Below are 5,775 nucleotides of genomic sequence, written 5' to 3'. Positions count from 1 at the left end.
ATTTTCATGATTTATTGCATTTTTTATTGAAAATTAGCAAATTAATCATTTCCCTAGCGACACCGTTGTCACCTATCGGCCGCCTATCGGAACTATATGGCTCAGCAGCCAACGGCGAGAATATTCAAACATAATATGACAGCTCTATTGTTTATAACCAGAGAGAAGAATGAGAGTCGCCACGCTGCCGTTTTTCGTGTAACGCTTTTTCTAGGTCGTACACACCGGAAATAAGTTGGCGCTGGAAGTTCATATTTTTTAATAATTTATAGCTCAAACGATTGCTCCTTAATTGCTCCGTCAGAATCCACAATTGCTCCCCTTTTAAAATTAGTAGTTTTCGAAATATTTACAAAAAACGTAAAATTTATCATTTTCACTCAAAAACATATTTCCAATAGTTTTTTGCAAATATATCCAGTATAAAACGATTGCTCCTTAATTGCTCCATATTGCTCCATAATTATTTTCATGATTTATTGCATTTTTCATCGAAAATTAACAAATTAATCATTTATTCTTATAAAGTGGGCGCTTATTAGCCTTGTTGCATTACTGCTGTCACGAGAGGCCAGAAAGCATTTTCAGGCCGTATTTCGGCCGTAAGCAATACGCTAGAGGAACAAGGATAGCACGCGATTGTCGCTCCTTGTCTGACATCTCCCAACAATCGCATCCGTGTGCTCAACGTGTCGGTGTGTGCCTTCACGGACGCTACACACATACGCGATGAAAGAGAGACAAAGACAGCGCATCATCTCTCTTTGTCAAACGATCAGTGTACTACCAGCATCGACAATATCGAAAAGTGGATGTAGCACGGATATGAACCAAAATCGAAAAGTGGATGTAGCGCGGACATGAACCAATCGGCTGTTTTGTCGGCTCCGAAAGTGGATGTGGCCATGTAGTTCCAGGCGGCGTAAAATGGATGTACGTGACGCTAGTGTACGATCTAGAAAAAGCGTTACACGAAAAACGGCAGCGTGGCGACTCTCATTCTTCTCTCTGTCAAATCAAAAAATGGTTCAGGACTTTTCGATTTGGATTGTTATCCTATATCTGATGGTGTGCTCCTGTTTTTTCAGTTACACCCCGTATATAAAATACGTATGTATAGAAAGAGAATTGGCCAACTTTTAACTTTTTTTGGTAATCCCAATTGCCAAAAGCGCAACCGGAAATAGCACTTTTCAACTAGTAGTTGCTATCCTTCGCAATTGGCGACGGAGCATTTGCGACGTATTGTAAAATGGCCCTGAAGATCAGTCTTGCGTAGGATCGGAATTTAAAGAAAGAGATTGGAGCGACCACTTGTTGCCCAGCACTGACTATGGACTGTCTACTACGACACTGTCCCAGCGCAGCTGAAACACACATGGACATCCATGGCACGTTTCTTTCATATTTATACAAATCACATATTTTATGTTTCTAAAGAGAATTTTAAAAAACTATTATATATATATCTTCATATACATATGAATTTAATAGAATATTTTATATTTGAAAGAAATGCAAGCAATTGATAAATTTTCTAAGTAGAATATAGTACATTTCTCTGTGTTCGAGGTTGTACTGCTAATCTAACATTACCCAGTGTATCTGATGGACCAGCTATGCCGGGCGTTGGCATTTTAACACCTCTACCAATATCTTGGCCAGATAAGCATCAAAAGCATCAAAAGTCCTTCTCATCTCAGATAGCCTCAGATTATTTGATCGAGTTACAGATAGAATCGCTAATAAAAAAAATATGTAATACAGATAAGTAAAAAATTATCGCGCAAGAAATGTCAAACTTTATAAAAAAAATTTTTCTACATTACCTTGCAGAGAATTAGACCTGTTTCTTATCGCTTGTCTTATGTTCAAACAAAATCGACAGTCACTTTGATTATGGTGTCTTAAGGGTCGACAGGAGTGACGGTGGAGACCTCTCGCGGGAAGCCGTGAATTACGAATTCGTAGTCTACGTCCTACAGCCAAAATAAAGAGAAAATCGGATTCTAATAATGATATTCGTATTCAGCAGCATCGTCTTTTTAGACGTACAGAGCGTTTTTTTGAAAAAATGATCAAAATAAAAATTCTAATATTGACAAACAACATACAGCTGATTGTGGATCAGGTGTAGTTGCTCTCGAATTCATATTATATTTTTATTATAAATTTTTAAGAGCCAAATTGCAAAATCCGGCTCTGTACGACTAATTCTAACGATGTAAGGAATACATCAAAACAAGTTTCATGAAAAAATATTAATTTTTCGAGATGTAGGACGAAGACTACGAATTTCACCACATCTGTATCTAAAGTGCAGCTAATAGCAGAACATGGGGAATATTCCGTAGTGGCACACTGACTGCTTGACAAAGAGAGATGATTACGCTCTCTTTGTCTCTCTTTCATTGCATATGCATAGCGTCCGTGAAAGCATACCGATATGTTGAGCACACGGAAGCGATTGTTGGGAGATAATGTCAGACAAGGAGCGACAATCGCATGCTATCCTTGTTCCTCTAGCGTATTGCTTTACGGCCGAAATATGGCCTGAACCTAAATATGCTTTTTGGCCTCTCGTGGCAAAAAGCAGTAATGCAACATGACTAACGGGCGCCCATTCTTTGAGAATTTTATATTTACGTATATACATATATGCATATATATGTTTAAATTATAGTTAAAATTATACGTGCAATTAAATATTGTATGATGATCAATAATAATATAGATAGCAGAGTGAATAAATATACAATATGTAAGACACGGGTGCCTGTTAACTTTGTGAGATTTGTTGCTTTGTTACTATCGATATTTCGTTTATCATATTAGCGGGATAGAGAAATAGCATGATTGTCAATTCTTGTTTGATATTACATTATCTTTTAACAGTCTTAATTGTAAACAATTATATTATATATTTATAGACAATTATATTATCTTTCTTCAATTGTACCGATGGCTCTATCATGCTGACAATACATAAAGTATCAATGAAAAAGCAACAAGTAAAAAGGCAATAAATTGCCAAGTCTAAAAAGTGCCCGTATCTTTTACACGTTGTATATTAGTTCACTCTATTAGCTATTATTCTACTAATATTATTTATCATTGTGCAATTTTGAAACATATGTAACATTTCTATATACTATTGGTATATATCTGTACATATGCGCATAAGTAAACATAAAATTTATAAAAAGTGGGCGCCCATTAGTCTTGTTGCATTACTGCTTTCTGCTACGAGAGGCAAAAAAGCATTTTCAGGCCATATCTCGGCCGTAAAGCGATACGCTAGAGGAACAAGGATAGCGTGATCGTTGATCCTTTTCTATCTTTCCTCTCCACGGTGCGTCCACGCGAGCAATGCAATCGTGTGTGAGGGTATACAGACATACACCTATACATCGAGACTGAGAATTCATTCCTCAGCGTTGGTAACCCTGAAACCTGAGTTTCACATTTTCACCGCGCGAGGTCTTCAATGTCAATTCGGAGTTTGCCCGTCAGCAGAGAGAAGAATGAGAGTCACCACGCTGGCGTTTTTCGTAAGACGCTTTTTCTAGGTCGTACACTAGCGTCACGTACATCCATTTTACGCCGCCTGGAACTACATTCTCACATTCACTTTCGGAGCCATACATTCTTATCATTTCAGTTGGAACCCTGCTAATTTTAACCGTCGGTTAATCTAACCGAGCTTGGTGAAATTGGCCCTAAAACAGCCAATTGGTTCGTGTCCGTACATCCACTTTTCGATACTGTCGATGCTGGTAATACACTGATCGTTTGACAAAGAGAGATGATTGCGCTGTCTTTGTCTCTCTTTCATCGCGTATGTGTGTAGCGTCCGTGAAGGCACACACCATAGACATATAGAATGGACTGAGCGTTGCGACAGACAAACGCGCGCTCGCTGTAGAAAGAGAGATACTACATGAGAGGCTTAGAACATATGTATAATATGCCAGTCATTTTCGGATTAAAAGAACGAAATAATTTATTCAATCGAAATCTATCGCGCGAGTGGTCAAAGTGAGAACATATTTTCAGATATTACATTCTGTGGAATTTAATTTTAACTCATAAATGTATTCTTTATCAAAATAGTAATAATGTAAATTAAATAATTGTAACATAATAATAATCCCAAAATAAAAGCATGTGCTACTTATTAATAACAAATATAAATTTTTTAATAAAAGATAAAACATATTTTTTATCTGTTATAATTGTCATCTCATATATGTAAAAAGTGTTTCTTACACATTTTGTTATAAATATCGAATTTTACAAACCATATCATTATTTTCTCTAGAGAATTGTTTTGATTTGCGCTAACAATAAATATTGAAGCACTCATTTCGTTATCACGCAAGTAATGAAATCTTAATTGAAGCAAAAAACGCAACGGTAAAGTAATGCGTGTTCTCCGTGGGAAAGGATGGCAAAGAATCTTAACGGACGCGGATTATACCCGAAGAAGGGCGTTGTTAGTAACAATTAAAGCGCGTACGCACGGATGTGGTTTATAACCGAATATCGTCGGACTTTATAGATCCTGAGAGTATGTAGTCACCGCGAGATCTCTCGTAGAAAATACGCTTCGGGCTGTTGACTCGTTCACGCAATTACTTCAATAATAATTGCGCGATAATTGCTCCTAAGAATCTTGTATTGGCTTAATCTGACAGTGACCGGTGTATACTTGGGAGATACAGCTACGATAATTAGTTTGGTACTCGTACCACTATCGATTACTTTCTTTCGCGACTATCCCCGTTACTATCATTATTAATCACAAAAATACTTATTACAAGATATAAACATGATGATAAACCACATTGCTGAGTCATATAAATAGATTAAAAAAAAAGAATAAGTGCTTTCGCTTTTATTTTAAATATAAACATCGAAAAAACATGAATAAATATTAATTTTTTTGTTTAATGTGTCTCTTGATATAAAATTTAGGCACGACTTCTTGTCTTCCCCAGTTTACGGAAACATAAAATAATAAAGATTCACAGACGTGAGTCACAAATAATATCTCTGTTGAATTTTATATTAACCATGCGAAAACCAAACGTGAGAGAATATAGTCTCAATATCCGCAAATATAAACTATTACGTTAGCAATCTTACTTGTACGTGGTTATATGGCCATGCCTGCGCGTTTTATACGGATAATACGGCAAAAACTTGCGTGCGGTATAGGCAGCAATATTTTCGCACTTGTCACGTCGAAAAATCGTAAAAGCTGAAATTATCTGCGCCTGGCGCGGGCAACCGCAGAACAATGCAACCGCAATGTATTGCTCTTCAGCCAGCCACGGTTATTTCATTACAAGTCACTATAGCTCGTACTCTCTCCTGCAGATGCAATTTGAATCCGATTATTTGTAAGGGCGGATTTGCCGGGCCAATGCAATAAACGCAAATAGAAGTGTTTTATCGGTTTAACTTTACGCGAGAACATAATTTTTTATAATTCATAATCTGCAAACGCCAGAAATCTTAAATTTTTTTTTAATAATTAAGATGTTATAAGGAGAAACTTTTTTTGTAAAAAAACAGATATTTAGAGAGATTTCTTGGAAACATTCGGCAATTGAAAGATTCCGTACCGTTTAAAAATCGATTAGTTTGATATAACAATTATTTAAAACGACTTCATGCGTTTCAATTTTGGAATTAAGTATAATTTTACACAGCTCTATCAGCACGCTTTTTAGAAAAAAAATTAATAATTTAACTTTAATAAATTATATA

At 36.2% G+C, this 5,775-nt stretch overlaps 1 long non-coding RNA gene across 1 annotated transcript; it reads right to left on the bottom strand.

The window, feature by feature from the left end:
- Positions 1 to 525: 525 nt before the first annotated feature.
- Positions 526 to 2,384, bottom strand: LOC115241030. Its single transcript, XR_003884849.1, has 3 exons — positions 1,830 to 2,384; positions 1,597 to 1,742; positions 526 to 1,367 (listed from the first exon to the last, which is right to left on the bottom strand). It is a non-coding gene; the product is annotated as an uncharacterized LOC115241030 (long non-coding RNA).
- Between the last annotated feature and the right edge of the window lie 3,391 nt (positions 2,385 to 5,775).

This window comes from Formica exsecta, unplaced genomic scaffold, assembly GCF_003651465.1.
Source record: "Formica exsecta isolate Colony F162 unplaced genomic scaffold, ASM365146v1 scaffold464, whole genome shotgun sequence".
In the NCBI taxonomy this organism is placed as follows: domain Eukaryota; kingdom Metazoa; phylum Arthropoda; class Insecta; order Hymenoptera; family Formicidae; genus Formica; species Formica exsecta.
Note: the sequence above shows the minus strand (reverse complement) of the source record. Positions and strands in the feature narration are given on the sequence as shown.